At 46.2% G+C, this 17,967-nt stretch overlaps 1 protein-coding gene across 1 annotated transcript in view; it reads right to left on the reverse strand.

Moving 5' to 3' along the window:
• Window positions 1–11,029: 11,029 nt before the first annotated feature.
• CAPN13 (calpain 13) overlaps window positions 11,030–17,967 on the reverse strand; it is a 90,848-nt gene continuing 83,910 nt past the window's right edge. The window contains exon 23 of the mRNA XM_077134746.1: window positions 11,030–12,296. The gene's annotated coding sequence lies outside the window, so the exon portion shown is untranslated. The remainder of the gene's footprint in view (window positions 12,297–17,967) is intronic.

The raw sequence follows: 17,967 nt of genomic DNA on the forward strand, positions 1-17,967 counted from the left end.
CCTTCTGGTTGGGACCCGCCGCCTCTGAGCACTGCAGGGTCTGCCGTAGATCCTGTCTGTTCAAGAGGCAACGCTGGGGAGGTCTGTGTGGCCTTAAGGAGAAGGAGGTGGCCAGGAGGGAGGGGACACAGGCCTCTCCGTCCTTTACCCTCCACAGAGGGAGGCATTTACACTCCGAAGCTGCACACACAGCACTTCAAGCACCAGCCCAGCCACGTACCAGCTGCGCGTCCTTCTCAGGCCGTCTCACTTCTCCAGCCTACAGTGTGTCCCTACCACTGCAATGGGAGTGCAGTGTCTCGTTCAGAGGATTAGGGTGGAGACCCTGACATGCACAGGGGAAGGGCATAGCCTGGGGCCCGGCAGGGAGCAGGTGGATGTGTGAGGGATATATTGCCTCTCAATCCCAAATCCACCATCCTTTGCCCTCCTTTGTGCCGCAGATGCTGGGCCCTGTGAATGGGCCTCCTTTGCCCAGGGGTGCAGTGTTAGGCTTCGTCAACAGAGGGAGCTGGAGGGGCACTGCCAGGCACAGCAGTGGGAGGGGGGATGGGGCGGGGGGTGCATTTCCCTCCCACAGCAGCAGTGGGAGGTTGTGGGTGCTCTCTCCAGTGGGCCTCCCCAGCAGCCAGCAGGATGCTCCTGGTTCCAGCCCCTGGCACCCAGTGGATTCCTCCACCCCACAATGGGCTGTAGCCATGCTCTCTCCAGACATGTCTGAACCTCAAAGTACCTCCTTTGGGTGATCTCTCTCAGCCCTAGAGTCCTCAGAGTTCTCCTGTACCCACTTCAGGAATTAACCAGCTTTTATGAGTTAATAATTATAGTAAAGCTTTCCTGTTCCAATTTCTGCTGTGGTTTTGGTTTCCTGGCTGGACCCAACTGATACGTGCTAAAAGTTCTACATACTCTCCACCACTAAAAAAGTATCTTTACACACATCATTTAATGCAAAGGAAAATTCCCACACAACACCTGAAACTGTGGAGATGCTAGAATTTGCAGCCCCAATCTGAATGAATGACTTTCTGAATTTTCAAGGGGTTTCAGGGTGATACCACTGTATACTTTTGGGGGATGGTCTGAGGGGTGGGTCATGAGTTAAAAAGGAGGTGAGGAAACGAACACAGCCTCACCCCCATTTTCTTTTGTGTACGGTATGGTGGGGTCACATTTTATTCTTTTTCCATGTGAGTATCCCGTTATTGCAGCACCATTTGTTGAATTTTTTGTTTGTTTGCTTATTTTTTTGGAAGTGCGTGGGCAGGGAATTGAACCTGGGTCTCCCGCAGGGCAGGCGAGAATTCTACCACTGAACTACCCTCATACCCCCTCACCCTCATTTTTTTCTAGAGCATCTTGGAAAGTGCTACCTCCTGGTACTCGAAGTTTATACTTTGAGAAAGTCCAGTAAACACAGACCAAAACTCAGTGATAAGGAGTATGGGTCAACAGGCTCTTAGCCCAGGTCTTCTTGGGTCAGAATAATATGGGATTCAGGAAAGACCCAGAAAACTCAGCTACTGCAGCCTTAGCTGTGCTAAATTACAGCAAGCACCTGTGTCCTGGTGGGGCGGCTCTAAGGCTGAACTCAGACTTTGTCCAGCCTTTGCAGTTCATGGGGTGTATGTATAGAGTGCAAAGTGTGGTTAAAAGAACCCACCTGCCCCGCCTGCAGGTCAAGATCACGGCACCCAAAGTGGGCGAAAGGAGGAGGCTTCCTTCCAGCTGGGCTCATCACCCTTCCCTAGTAGGGAAGTGGTGGAGGCAGCCTCGGCCTGGGGTGGGCTGGGGGCTGCAGGGTGACCCTGCCCGACGGCTGTGTGGAGGTGGCTGTGCAGACAGGAAAGTGCAGGACCACGTGGGTGGACCCCGGATCCCAGCGCTGGCCTCGGGACTTCTTCTGGTAGGGATATCCTGACCAGCTCGTGGCCGGGGGGCCCCTGAATATAAACCAGGAGGCACAGGGGACCCTCCGAGCACACTGGAGCTGGAAGGGTCAAGCCAAACTCCCATGTGAAGGACTAAGGGCAGACATAGGGGAGTCTGCAAAACTGGGACTACAACTCAGGGTCCCGCATTTGCTTTACTAGTCCTGTGGGTTTGGCCACGGGGTGGGCGGGACGTCTCTGGCAAGGTTGACGTCACCGAGCCTGCAGGTTGGAGGAGCGGGGCTGGGACCGTGACTGGGGGGGGCACTAGGTGGCGCTGTCTCACCACCGATCGCGACTGCCCGGCGGCCTGATTTCCCCTCCCACGGCCACGCCAGCGCCGCCTCCTGGCCAACCCCGGTGGGTGCAGGAGATTTTTAATCCGTCATCTTCAAAATAAATCATTAGAGAAGTGGTAACTCCCCGGCGGAGAAAGCCCAGAGCGCCGTTTGATGTTCTGCCCCTGAAACTGCGGGTCCCAGGCAGAGTTCCCGTTGCTGTGCGCCACGTGCTCTTTTCATCCTGGCTGTTAAATTCTAACCCCGCCGTGGTGATGCTCACTAGAATCTGTTAGGAAGCTCGTAAGGCAGGAGGGCATTTTTCTTCTTCTTTTTCTTCTTAAAACAGCAGGAAGTTATTTCTGTCAGAGCAGCTGTAGAGGCCAGGAGCTCAGAACCCGCTTTAGATGGGCCAGGCGGCGCTCCCTTGGACACCTGTCCGGGAGACCTTTCCTTGCTTCTTTGATGTCTGCTTACCCACTGTCCTTGGTTTTCCTTAGCTTGGAGGAGCAGCTCCCCAACCTCTGCCTCCACGGTCACTTGGTCTCCTTCCCTTGTCCACAGAAGAGGCCTTGGAGACCTTCAAGTTCAGCCCCCCTGTTTTTTTGGAGGTGCATGGTCTGGGAATCGAGCCCCGGTCTCCTGCGTGGCAGGCACGAATGCTCCCACCGAGCTACCCTTGCAGCGCCTATCCCTTCATTGTAAAGGGGAAGGGGCCCAGAAAGAGAAGGCCCCCCCCACGGGCGGGCCCAGGGTCTAAACCTTAGATGCAACAGTCCTTGTCCAGTGTGCTGCCCCTTCGCTCATCGAGCATTTGCTACGTGCTATTTTCTTTTCTTTCTCGCGGGACAAAACTGGTAACTCTAAAGACATAAGAGGATGTGACATGTAACCAACTAAGGTTGTTGGAGACCAAATCTAGGGGTCAACAAGGTCATCCCCTCTCTGTGCCAAAAAAAAAAAAAAAAAAGCAGAAATGAGATGAATCAGACAAAGATGAAGGGCAGGCAAAGATCAGTGGGGCAAATCCACAGACTTGGCAGCTCTCACGGTGCATGCTGAGGCCAGGCTCGCTGGAGGTGCCACATCCTGAGACACTCCCCCGCACCCCCCTTGTACCCCCTTTGCACCCCCCTACTCACCCCACCCCCATAGTTGAACGCGAAGGACCCTTTGGCAGATGGATTATTTGAGGCTGCAATAACTGACCATCAGGGGGCAGTGCTTTACCACAGAGAATATTCCAAATATGAAAGAAAGTAAATCTTTCCAGGGAACACAGGGGTGTTTAAAATAAGAGTCTAAGTGCACAAAAGAGAAAGATCTATCAGTCTGGATTTGAAATTGGTCTTTCAAAGGCAGCCCCTTTATTGCCTTGCCTGTCTCTTTCCTCTTTCTCCAGACCTGTGCGCACATTTGACTTTCTGACATAGTTGACACAGCTTGGAAGCTGGAGAATTATGTCCCTGTGTTCAATCCATCTTTCAGGCGGCCCTTCCTCCTTGGTCCAGAGCTGTTAAGAGCCTTAATGCTCTCTGGGGCATTTGGTGGTCCCAGAAAGAATAACCTAGAATCTGGGTGGAGACAGCCCCGCCTGTGCAGCCTTAGCCAGTCCACTTTCCACGCCGCGGCCTCCCCCAGGCTCAGCACTGGCCTCTCACCCATTCCGCTTCCATCTTCGACGCAGCGTCACCTGCTTTGCCGCAGCTGCTGCTCGCTGGGTGCTGCCCCTTCTGCTGGGTCTCGGGCACTTTGGGCTTGGCTGGGGGGTGGTCAATCAGCAGCCTTGTCAGAGTGATGGATTCTTCTAGGGGTATGGCTTAATTAGCTTGTTTACATGTAAAAATCAACCAGGACATCAGTTTGCTGGGAGCTGGAGGGAAGGGGGGAAGTGAGCTGAGGGGAGTGGGTAGGAAGGAAGGCATGCTGGGCTGCAGAGGGGGGTCGGGCAGGGCGGGAGGCCTCTGGCTGGGTGGGTCACAGCTCCATGGAAAAAGCTTAATAAAAAAGATCCCACCCTGCACTATTAAATCAGGATTGAAGAACATGGCTTTTCTGGGATACACAAGTTCAAATTCATAGCTGCCGTGGCTGCTGCAGCCCCCAGAACTGCCACCAGTCAGAGGTGCTGCCAAGGCAGTGATTCCAGAAATGTCTCTGTTTTAGTTTGTTAAAGTTGCAAGAATGCAACATACCAGAAATGGAATGACTTTTTTAAAAGGGAATTTAGTAAGTTATAAGTTTATAGTTCTAAGGCCATAAAAATATGTCCAAACCAAGGCATCCAGAGAAAGATACTTTGACTTAAGAAAGGGCCAATGATGTGTGGAGTTTCTCTCTCAGCTGGGAAGGCATATGATGCTGCTGCTAGCTTTCTCTCCCGGCTTCTTCAATCATCTTCCCTGGGAGTGTTTTCCTTCTCCATCTGGGATGGCTAGTGAGCTGTGAAGCTTTTTCCAGTAAGCAACCCCACCTTGAATGGGTGGAGATGCATCTCCATGGAAACCACCTAATCAAAAATTTTCAATTCTGGGTGGGTCACAGCTCCATGGAAAAAGCTTAATAAAAAAGATCTCACCCTGTAATATTAAATCAGGATTGAAGAACATGGCTTTTCTGGGATACACAAGTTCAAACCAGCACAGTCCCCCAAGGACCTCAGATCATGCAAGGAGCTTTTAAAATGCACATTCCCAGTCCTAGCCCCAGATCTCTGGACCAAAATCTCTGAAGATTTTTTAAAAAGTTATTCCAGGTGATTCTTATGCACAATAAAGCTTGAGAGTCAGAGCATGCATGCATGTGGAGCTGCTTTCAGGGGCTTACCCTCCCTGGTTTGTGTGTGTGTGTGTGTGTGTGTGTGTGTGTGTGTGTGTGTGTGTGTGTGTGTGTGTGTGTGTGTGTGCGTGTGCGTATGCTTTCAGATATTTACCCACAAAAAGGCAAGCCCCAGCTCTGAGAAGGGGGCCTGTCTGTCTTGGCTTGATAGGGCTGTGTTTTAGTCTACCAAAGCTGCCAGAATGCAACACACCAAAGATGGATTGGCTTTTAATAAAGGGGGATTTATTTAGTTAAAAATATATAGTTCTTCAGAAGAAAAGCAGCTAACTTTCACTTGAGGTTCTTTCTTACGTGGGAAGGCACAGGGCGATCTCTGCTGGCCTTCTCTCCAGGCCTTTGGGTTCCAACAGCTTTCCCCAGGGTGATTTCTTTCTGCATCTCCAAAGGCCTGGGCTGAGCTGCAAGTGCTGAGATGAGGTATGCCAAGCTGCTTGGGCTGTGCTACATTGAGCTCTCTCATTTAAGCATCCAGCTAATTAAGTCAAACGTCATTCATTGCAGCAGGCACGCCTCCTAGCCGACTGCAGATGTAATCAGCCACAGATGAGGTTCATGTACCATTGGCTCATGTCCACAGCAACAGAACTAGGTGCCTTCACCTGGCCAAGTTGACACCTGAACCTAACCATATGTCCACCCCTTGTCAACTTGGCACCTATACACATCACCTTAAACAATGTTAAAGTGGCAAAAATTCTCTTCTGGCTCTGGACCTAGGAATCTTAAAACAAGTTATCTGGTGCCAATATGCAAAGGAGAGACAGTCACAGGACACATGTTTTCATTTCCGTAGAGAGAAATGGAAGGAACACAGGGGTCACAAGACCCAAACAGTTCTGAAAACCTGCAGGCAAACTCCATTGGATTTCCAAGTCTGAAAGTCATTTATTCTTCGGCTGTAGAAAGCAGCAGTCCCACCCTTTCTAAGGGCCTATGCAGTGGTCCGCCTCTTTCCAAATCAACCATGGGGGACATTGAGGAAACCACCTTTATCTCGACTCCACCCTCTCCAAGCATCAGAATCACACCTGGGCTCTCTGCCATTTCCAGGGCACATGCTCATCCCCTCCATGTGGTGGCAGCCAGGCTCTCCCCAGTCCCCAAGGAGCATGCTGTACCTTCTCCAAGGCCTGAGGCTGCACGACTCTTCCACTGCAATGAGATGGGAGACTCATCCTCTGCCCTCAGGGCAAACTCACCCTCTCCACATATATGGGTGGGTCCACTCTCCTGGGCCAAGGTTTCTTGGCTTCAGACCCGAGCTTCAGTGGTTCTCACCGTGCAAATTCCAATTTGTCCCTTTTGTGTCTTCCTTTGTCCAGATTGGCAGTGGTTCCATTTACACCAAGAGTTTCTTCAAGCACTCCAGGCCTTCTCCATCATCCTCTTCACAATTCCTCCAAAATCTTCCCCTTATCCATCCAAAAAACTGTTCCAACATGTCTGGTATTTGCAAACTGCAGCAGCACCCCACTTCTCTTGTACCAAATCTGTTCTAGTCTGCCAAAGCTGCCAGAATGCAACACACCAGAAATGGATTGGCTTTTAATAAAAGGGGATTTATTTAGTTAAAAATGTATAGTTCTTCAGAGGAAAGGCAGCTAACTTTCAACTGAGGTTCTTTCTTATGTGGGAAGACACGGGGTGATCTCTGCTGGCCTTCTCTCCAGGCCTCTGGGTTCCCACAGATTTCCCTGGGGTGCTTCCTTTCTGCATCTCCAAAGGCCTGGGCTGAGCTGCGAGTGCTGAGATGAGGTATGATGAGTTGCTTGGGCTGTGCTACATTGTGCTCTCTCATTTAAGCATCCAGCCAATTAAGTCAAACATCATTCATTGCAGCAGGCATGCCTACTAGCTGACTGCAGGTGTAATCAGCGGCAGATGAACTTCACATACTATTGGCTCATTTCCACAGCAACAGAACTAGGTGCCTTCACCTGGTCAAGTTGATGCCTGAACTTAACTACCACAGGCTGCTATAAAAAAGTGCTATGAACTACATGGCATAAACATCAGACATGTATTGTGTCATGTTCTGGAAGCTGTAAGTTTAGTGAAATCAAGGTATTGGCAGGGAACAAGGCAGGGCCATGTTCCTTCTGACATCTCAGGGAAGGAGTGTTTCCATGCCTCTTGCCTGGCTTCTGGTGATGGTGGGTAATCCTTGGCATTCCCTGGCTTGTGGATGCATCTGCCTCTGTCTTCAATGGCCTTCAAATGTCCTTTATAACGGCACCACCCATAGTGGATTAAGAGCTCGCCCTACTCCAGTATGACCTCATTCGAACTCAACTAATTCCCTCTGAAATGACCCTATTTCCAAATAAGGTCTCACTCATGAGTCCGGGGATTAGGACATGACCATGTCTTCTGTGGGGATACATTCAATCATAACACTGCCACTTCTCTCTCTCCACCCAGAGAGAGAAAGGCCCATTGCTGCAGAGGGCACAGCTCTGAATCCACAGACTTGGGTGGCAGTCTTGAGTCTATAGCATGTAATGGTGTGGTCACCTCTTCTCTGGGTCTCAGGGATCTCATCTGTGAAATGGGCAAGGAGAGTCTGACAGCAGCTTCCCTCGTGGGGTGGCTGTGGCTGAAGGAGCTCTAATGAGGTGAGACTTGGGTCTAAGGCCCCCTCATTTGCTCCTTGCAGGGTCTCTGTCCCTCTCCTTCATTCCCTCTTGGCACCTGCTGCATCCTTGCCACCTCCTCAGCTTACAGAGCTTAAACAACCTGCTCAAAGACCCACAGATAAGAGGCTGGCAAGACCAGGGTCCAGAAGCCTTCGGGCTCTCAAATCAATTTGGAGGCCCATCCAAATTGGCTGAAGGGTGTGGAAACCCTGAGAAGGTGCAACCTGTGGGCAAGCTGGTTGATCGGCCCTGTGCCAGGGCTAATGAGCAAGGCCCTCCCTGCCCTGGGCAGACTGGATAAAGTCTTCCCCAGGTTCCAAGCACAGAAGCCAGGATCTATTTGTTACAGCCACTCAGAGCTTCTCTGAGCTTCTGGAGCTCCAGATCAGCTGTGAGAGTTGACTGTGTCAGTCGATCAAGGAACCTCTCTCCTGACATCCTGGTAGTATAGAGACAACATTAAGGATGGTTCCTAAGCAAAGCACCACAATGGTGTGACCTGTTCGGCGTCCTGTGGAAGCCAGTCCAGCCATCTCAGGGAGGAGGGGGCCCTGCGCACCCCTGGGCTGCTCATTGCTGCCCCTTGACCTGTAAGTCAGTCTGTCCCTGTTTGTCTCCCAGGGCCCACATGGGCCCAGAAGGAGCATGGGTGACATGCAGTGGAGGCAGCACAGTTTGCGGGTGTGTTGGACTTTCTCCCTGGGCAGCCTCATGGAGTTTATTGCCGAGTTCTGCCGAAAATGACTCGTTTTTTCTTCTGGACTTTCCCTCTCAGCGGAGCCTGTGCTGACATGTCAGTACTAGTTTCTCCTTGCAAAAAATCTTCTGTAACAGGATCGCCTCACAGCTCAGGACTCAGCATCTTCGGGCGTTCACTCTAACTCAAAGGTCCATGTTTGCCACCACATCTGGCCATCTATCCCGATGAACGAAGCAGGGGCCTGGCAGGCAAAATGGCCAGGTCCCAGCTGTGCGGTGTGTCTGAGCCTTTGGCCATTTGCTAGCCGAGGCAGGAGAAGTTAACTCCTCAAGCAGGCAGCTAATGCGACTTGCAATAATAGGGGAGCACTGCAACAGTCCCTGCAGGCAGCAGGCCAGGTGGCTGTGAGCTTGTTACGCGGATGTGCACACTTCCTTGCCCCCGAGGGGAGGTGTCCCCACGATGGCACACCAGGCGGCCACGTCATGAGGTCTGCTTGGGGAAGCCACACTCAGGATATACCCCACCTTCTTGTCCTTTTACACACACATTGAATTTTTGTAAGAATTCTCCCACTGGGGAGTTGCTTTCAGTAATGAGCTCTTACACCACACATTCTCCTGAGAGGGTATTGCCTGGGAATTCTCTCGAATCTCTTGCAGACTTTAGTGGCCATTGATCTTTTCCTGTCTCTAAGCCTTCGTGCATCTTAGTCCAGCCTCGTAGGCAGCCGCCCCATTTCCTTTCCACATATGGCACCCTACCATGCTGGGGCTCTGCCGTGTTTCTCCACAAAGCCTCCCTCCATTCTCCAAAATTTCGTCAGCAATGATTGTCTGGAAAGTGGTCTGGCTTCCCTGGGACAGCTTCTCTGTAGCTGTTTCAAACTTATTATTTAAATGATTATGGCATGGACTCAGCAGAGATCGGGGTTCTGGGATTGGACCCACAGCTTCCCTGCTGTGTGACCTTGGGCTGGGTTTCAGTTTTCTCATCTGTAAAATGGAGACACAGGTGCATGTCCAGCCTGTTTTGGAGGGGTCAGGTTCATGCGTCAACTTGGCCAAGCTGTGGTACCTGTTTGTCTGGTTGGGCAAGTGCTGGTCTGTCTGTTGCAATGAGGACATTTCATGGAATTAGATCATGATCACGTCAGCTGCATCCACAGCTGATTCCATTTGTAATCAGCCAAAGTGGAGTGTCTTCTGCAATGAGTGATGCTTAATCTAATCACAGGAAGCCTTTTAAGGAGGATTCAGAGGAGACAGGTTGCATTGCTGCTTTGGCTGGTGAGTCTCTCCTGTGGAGTTCATCCAGACCCTCCATTGGAGTCATTGGCTTCACAGCCTGCCCTGTGGATTTTGGACTCTGCATTCCTGCGGTCACATGAGACACTTTTATAAATTTTATATTTGCAAGTGTTCCCTGTTGGTTCTGTTTCTCTAGAGAACCCTAATTAATACAAGGGGTTATAAGAGGAAGGACCAAATAGGATGGCATAGAGACAAATGCTGTCAGGGAGACGCTTCTCATGCGCTTTCTCTCTTGACTTCCCTAGTCAGCACGAGCTCGGACACTTCCCCCTTGCTTAGTGGAGCTGGAGTCCTGGCACCTCGCTGGATGTTTTATGTCCGACAGTAAAACGTCCCTGGTATCATTCAGGAAGAAACTCTACCTGGAGCCCTGGAGTGAAACACGCCCTGCCGAACAGTAAGTAACACTCGGTGAGTGAGGACTAACTAGAGGCAAACCAGGACCAAGTAAAGGTGAACAAGGACTAACTAGAGGAAATCAAGGGAAGGGAATATGAGCCTTAATGAAATGGCTCCCTTCATGGCGACTTAGGAGGAAGTTTTGTAGAAATCTGCCTCACCATTGACTCTTAATTTCCTTTTAACTCCAAGACATCATGTAGATAATTCTTACTAGGATCTGAAACTTGATATGTGAATTTAATGCTGAAATCTGCATGAACTTCTTAAGCTAAGTTACAGGAAGTAAGATGTTAGAATTTAAAGTTTTTAGTCCTTGCACATGGATGTACTTGAAAAATATTTTACCCTGTTTTAATAGCACATTTTCTGTTGGTGTGAAATCAATCACATGAGCTCATACATGAAGAAAGTGTGTGTAAATTCTTGAGGACTAGATGGTACATAAACTGTCATTTCTTTTTCAACATATATATATATTTTTAAAAACAAGCCTGAATTGTTTATAGCTTGAGGAGGGAAATGTGCATAGCACCCGACTTTGCTTAAGGTAAATGATAAGGAAATATAAAATTTTGTATAGCTGTGTGTATTTTTTCTTTCTTTTTGAGGTAGAGTAAAGCCTGGGGCGAAAAAGGCCTTTTGGTTTCAGACACAGCTATTTTCCTGACAGACAGAGTGTGTCGGGAGCTGGCCTCTGGAACACTCTGCTCCCCCCCTAGAAAATGCAGAGAGGAACCTGGAACATTCTCCTTCCTTGGTCTCGTCTGCTTCGAGAGAACGTGCTGAGTGAGACAATTTTATAGGAAACATCTTTTTATTCAGCTCTTTGGCTGCGATACAGTTGGGAAGCAGCTGCTGGAATGCGTGACTGCTGCGGGGTGCCCAGCAGAATGCTCCGTGCACCCCAGCCCCTCCGGACCCCACCCACGCCACGACCTGTGGCCGCTGGGCCCCCTCGTTCCAGCTTCCAGGACGCAAAGGCCCTGGTGGGGGTGCTGGAGGGGCAGCCTTCCCCACAGTGGGCCCTCCCTACCAGGGGCACCTTCTGCCGCCCCAGGTGAGGCCAGGCTGGTGTCCCCGAGGTGCTCAGAGCCCTGACTGCGGCCTGGGGCTGCCCAGAGCTGGCCCGGCCAGAGACCCAGCCCAGTGGCTCCGGGTAGGCAGCCTTGACTGAGTTTTTCCAGGGCAGGCTTCGCTGTATCAGACAGAATCAGAGGGGCAGGACAACTTCTTGTCATGACAGACAATTCTCGAGTTGTCACTGGGAGCTTCTCCTAGAGAGAGATGCAGATGCTTTGCAGATGCTTACATGCGGAAGGCCCTGGGAGAGGAAAGGACACGGCTGCCCAGGGCCAATGGCACATTCTCCATTCACGGTGGAGAAGCAAATGGATGGGAACAACCTGAGAGGGCACCCCGAGCTCGGGGCCAAACAGCAGCCCATTTTATTTATTTATTTATCATTTTTTAAAATTTATTTTATTTATTAAACATGCCAACTAACAAACACAAACATTCTTACCATATGATCATTCCATTCTACATATATAATCATTAATTCACAATATCATCACATAGTTGTATATTCATCATCATGATAATTTCTTAGAACATTTCATAAAAAGAAATAAAAAAGAAACAGAAAAAAAAACATACATACCATACCCCTTACCCCTCCCTTTCATTGATCACTAGCATTTCAATTTACTAAGTTTAACATTTGTTCCCCCTATTATTTATTTATTTTTAATCCATATGTTTTACTTGTCTGTTGACAAGGTAGATAAAAAGAGCATCAGACACAAGGTTTTCACAATCACACAGTCACATTGCGAAAGCTGTATCATTATACAATCATCTCCAAGAAACATGGCTACTGGAACACACCTCTACGTTTTCAGGCAGTTCCCTCCAGCCTCTCCATTACATTTTGACTAACAAGGTGATATCTACCAAATGCATAAGAATAACCTCCAGGATAACCTCTCAAACTCTGGAATCTCTCAGCCATTGACACTTTATTTTGTCTCATTTCGCTCTTCCCTCTTTTGGTCGAGAAGGTTTTCTCAATCCCTTGATGCTGAGTCTCAGCTTATTCTAGGATTTCTGTCCCACGTTGCCAGGAAGGTCCACACCCCTGAGAGTCATGTCCCACGTAGACAGGGGGAGGGTGGTGAGTTTGCTTGTCGTGCTGGCTGAGAGAGAGAGAGAGGCCACATCTCAGCAACAAAAGAGGTTCTCTTGGGGGTGACTCTTAGGCCTAATTTTAAATAGGACAGCAGCCCATTTTTGCACTGGGGTCCTGCAGCCAAGTTGGGAGCAGATGTTCCTCCTTCCCCCTGGGCAGGTTGGAAGTTTCAAGAACTGAGGCAGGGGTGGCTACAGTGACACGAGCTCTGCCCTCCATTGGGTCTGAGCTCCAGGCTGCTGGCTGCAGACTGCCACATCCAAATGGCCTTTCTCAAGTGCATGTAGCTTGGATTAAAGTGATTTGATTGGAGGATGCAAGGGTGGTCCAATGGTAGAATTCTTGCCTGACATGTGGGAGACCCAGGTTCAATTCCCAGCCCATGCACTTCCCAAACAAAGAAGCAAACAAACAACTCCCCCCTACAAAAAAAAAAAATTCAACAAATGGTGCTGCAATATGGAAAAAGAATGAAATGTGACCTCTGCCATACAGCATACAAAAAAAAATAAAGTGACTTGAGCTGTGACTTTTTTTCAGCAGCTCTAAGCAGTTGACTGCCCCGTGCATGTAGCAATGGAGAAGTCTCGGCTCTTCTTCCCTGTCTCCCTCCTCCTCTCTTGAGTCCTAAACTCTTGGCTTTCAGACTATATACTAGTTGGCTTATTTATTGCTTAATAAAAAAATCTGTCCAATGCACATAATTTAAAAATTCAAATAGTACTACAAGGTTATAAGGAAAACAACAATCTGCTCTCTTCTTCCTATCCTAAATTCTCTTCCCAAACTCTTCTGACATTTCCCACCATATTTCTAAATAATATGCTTATGAGTTACTTCTTAATTTGTCAATTTTAAATGCTTACCTGCGTCTTATGATGGAAGATAGGGCTGGAGTATTTCTAACCCACTTCCATGCCTCTGTCTGCTCTCTCTCCGTCCTAATATATTCATATCACATTTTTGTTAAATCAATATTCAATTTTTACTTTATTACAATTATGTATGTACCACTCACTGCTGGATGGAAAAATGCTAGAGGATCGTATTTCCTTTCTCCTGCCACTCTTTGTTCTTCCAGGAGTTAATAATTGCCTCATTTTTTGTCTGCTTCGTCTATGTCATTATCCTAATTATTCTTTCAAAACTCCCTGCAGAATTTCAAAACCCCTATGAACACTATTTTTCGCATGAGCCAGCAATCGAATAAACTGCTGCTACCATTTTTTTTCCCCAAAGTCGATTCTCCTGCTTCCCTCTGAGGTGCTTTCTCCCTGTTCTGCTGCCCAGCTCTGGTCCCGGGACTTCTAACACTTTGTCCTATATTCCAAGTCTGCCTCTTTCTTGCTTTATGCCCTTGCAGTGTACATGCCATTTTCCTGAGATCTCTCTTTAAAAGTCAGCTCCAGGGGGATGTGAGGGTAGTTCAGTGGTAGAATTCTCGCCTACCAGACCCAGGTTCGATTCCCCATCCATGCACTTCCCGAACAAACATGCAAGCAAACAAATGAAAAACCAAACAAACAAAAATTCAACAAACAGTGCTCAATAAGGGGATACTCACATGGAAAAAGAATGAAATATGACTACTGCCATATAGCATACAAAAGAAAAAAAAGTCAGCTCTAGATGCCCTGGCCTTGTGAGGTGCTTGGTAAGCACGAGGTACATGCTTGCAAATGGGGCAGGGAGTTTACTCATGGCCGTAGGCAAATCCAAACTCCCTACCCTCAACCCGATCTGTGTGCAAGAATTTGATTCACATTTCTGACAATCTCATTTGCTCCAGGGTAAGATTCTTCCGTCCAAACCCAAGTCAGGGATCTCAAAAGGGATTTCTTAGGCACAGGAGCAAAATAGCAGAGCAGGAAGTTTTATAAATCATTCCCTCCACTAGAAAAATGAAAGAGTTGGGAAAAGGCTGAAATTTAACTAGGTGGTCAGCCTGGAACCAGAAAGGACATTGGAACAACTACAGGAGGGCTGTCAAGAGGTATGCTTCTATAAGTGGAAGTACCAACCAGTGACCCGCCCCCACGGCTGAGCCTGCACTGCTCAGCCCACAGCAGTGGCTGCAGAAATGGCAGCGGCTGTGGCAATGGGGCCTGGATTCCTGGAGCTGCCAACTGGGGCCAGGGCTAACAGAGGAAAACCTCTTCCTCAAAAAGCTGGGGTTGAGGGTTGAAGTTGGTCTAGAGGATCCCTGACGGACCAGTGCAGAGGCTGGCCTCACTTTCGGCCCTCTGGGCAGCAACACTTCCACCTGGATGTAAAGACCATCTTCAGCTTTTTACCTCCTCCTCATCTACCTCCTCCTCCTTTTCTTCTGTGTAAGGGCACTTCCTGGTCTGGCAGATTCCAGGGGACACAGCATAGACTCGGGGCTTAGTTTAGTTTGGACCCTCTCTGCAGCAGTGGCTTCTGGCCTCACACCAGCACCTACCAGGACTTTCTCATTGGTTGGGTTTCTTCTCTAACTGGCGTAAATAGAACTACTTCGGCCAACAATAGAACACACACTATTTTCAAATGCGCACAGATCACTGTCTAGGGTGGACTACCTGCTAGGGCACAGGAGAAGTTTAAACACATTTTAAAATGTTGAAATCATAAAAAGTAACCTCTCTGATCAAAATGGAATGAAGCCAGAAATGAATAACAAAAGGAGAACTGGAAAATTTACAAATATGTGGAAATTAAGCAGTACACTCTTAAAGAACCAAGGAGCTATAGAAGAAATTAAAAGGAAAATTAGAAAATACCTAAAAACAAATGAAAACAAAGACACAACAGGCCACAACTTATGTGATGTAGCAAAGGCAGTCCTCAGAGGGAAATTTATAGCCTATTTTAAAGGCTATTTAATGCCTATTTTAAAAAAGAAGAAAGATTTCAAATTAATAATTGAGGAACTAGAAAAACACCAGCAAGGTTAACCCGAAGTTAGCTGAAAAAACAAAATAGTTAAGATTAGAGTGGAGATAAATGAAATGGAGAAAAATAAGTCGATTCTTTGAACAAAATCAATAGAACTGAAAAACATTTAACTAGACTGACAAATGAAATGGAAAAGATGCAAATAGCTAAATTCAGAAAGGAAAATGGTGATCTCACTACTGACCTTACATAAATAAAAAGAAGTTTAAGAAAATACTGTGAAAAATTGTATACCAACAAACTAAATAATCTAAGAGAAATGGGAAAATTCCTAAAATACATTAATTACACAAATTGACTCAAGAGGAAATAGAAAACAGAGATTGAATCAACAACCAAAATCCTTCTATAAAAGAAAAGCCCAGAACCAGATGGCTTCTTTGGTGAATTCCACCAAACATTTAAAGAAAAATTAGCACCAATCCTTCTCAAATTCTTCCAAAGAATGCAAGAGGAAAGAACACTTCCCAATTCATTCTATGAGATTCATATTGTAAAGACATAACAAGAAAAGAAAATTACAGATGAATTTCCCTCATGAATATAGAATAAAATCCTTAATAAGCTATTAGCAAATCAAATCCAGAAGCATATTAAGAAGATTATGCACAATGACCAGTGAGATTCATCCAGGAATGCAAAGATGATCCTCTATATGAAAATGAATCAAGTAGCAAGAAGACTTGGGTTTAAGAGAAAATCTGCAAAAGAGGGGATGAGAACAAAACAAAGAAAAGCACAAACCTGAAAGAACAGTTTAATTCATTTGGGAAATCATTACTGAGTGATTTCTCCATGCCAGACTCTTTTCTGGGTGCTAAAGAGATGTCAATAAACAAGACATACCTAGACATACAGTCTAGTAGGAAATACAGATACCATGCCAGTAATTACAAGTGTGATGTCTCTGCATACTACGAATAGAAGGGAACTCCCTCTACCTGATAAATGGCTTCTGTAAGCACCCATAGCTGACACTGAAATATTGAAATTAATATTGAAAGACTGGATGATTTCTTTCCAAATCAGGACTAAGACAAGAAACTCTGCTCTCTCCACTTCTATTCAGCATTGCAGTGGAAAGTCTATGCAGGACAATTAGGTAAGAAAAAGAATTAAAAGACATCCATATTGGGAAGGGAGAAATAAAAATGATCTCTTCTTGCAGATGACATAATCCCATGAATAGAAAGCCCTAAGGAATCCCTAAAATCCTATTAGAACTAATAAACGAGTCCAGCAAAGTTGCAGGATATAAGATCAATATACAAAAATCAATTTGTATTTTTATACACTGACAGTGAACAACCCAAAAATGAAATTAGAAAAACAATTCCATTTGCAATAGTGTGGAAAATATTAAGACTAAGGTTTAAGAGAAGAAATGCAAGACTTGTACACTGAAAAATATACACTATTAAAAGAAATCAAACACGATTTGAAAAATAGAGAGACATCCCATGTTCATAGATTGGAATACTTAATATTGTTATGACAGCAATACTCCCCAAATTGATTTTCAGATATAACACATTTGCTATCAAAATTCCAGCTACCGGTTTTGCAGAAATTGATAAACTGAGCCTAACATTCATATGGAAATGCAAGGAACCTGGAAACAATCTTGGAAAAAAGACATGGCTGGAGAACACACACTTCTTGATTTCAAAACTTTCTACAAAGTCATAGTAATCAAGATACTGTGGTACCTGTATAAGGATAGATATGTGGATCAATAGAATAGAATTGATAGTCCAGAAATAAATCCTTACATTATGGTAAATTGTTTTCCACAAGAGTGCCAAGAAAACAAAATGGGAAACCATAGTCTTTCCAATGATGCAACAGCTAGATGCAAAAGGATGAAATTGGACCCCTTTCTCACACTATGCACCAAAATTGGCTCAAAATAGATCAAAGACCTAAATGTAGGATCTAAACCATAGAACTCTTAGAGTAAAATACAGAAATAAATATTCATGACCTTGGGTTAAGCAAAAGATTCTTAAATACAACACCAAAAGCACAATGGGCAAAGGAAAAAATAAATAAATTTAACTTCATCAAAATTAACAGCTTATGTACTGCAAATAATACCTTCAATAAATGAAGTGACAACCCACAGAATGGGAGAAAATTTTTGCAAATCATGTATCTGATAAGGGACTTGTCTCTAGAAGATATAAAGAACACTTTAGTTTAATAATAAAAAGATAAATAACCTGATTTAAAAATGGACAAAGAATGTGAATAAACATTTCTCCAAAGAAGATATACAAATGGCCAATAAGCAAGTGAAAAGATGTTCATCATTAGTCATCAGAAAATAGAAATCAAAACCAAAATGAGATGTTACTTCATACCCTTTAGGACAGTTATAACCTAAAAGATGGACAACAGCAAGCATTGACAAGGATGTAGAGAAACTGGAACCATCATTTGTTGCTGATGGGAATGTAAAGTTGTGCAGCTGCTTTGAAAAGCAATTTGGCAAATGTCACACATACAGTTACCATGTGACCAAACAATTCTTCTAGGTATCTACCAAGTGAAATGAAAATATATATCCATGTAAAAATGTATACACGAATGCTCATAGCACCATTACACACAAGGTGGAAGCAACCTAAATACCCATCAACTGATGAAATGTGTTATATTCATATATTGCATATTATTGGGCAATAAAATGGAATGACGTTCTGATACATGCCAGTACAGGGAAAAATCTTGAAAAAATT

This window comes from Tamandua tetradactyla, chromosome 17, assembly GCF_023851605.1.
Source record: "Tamandua tetradactyla isolate mTamTet1 chromosome 17, mTamTet1.pri, whole genome shotgun sequence".
Taxonomy (NCBI): domain Eukaryota; kingdom Metazoa; phylum Chordata; class Mammalia; order Pilosa; family Myrmecophagidae; genus Tamandua; species Tamandua tetradactyla.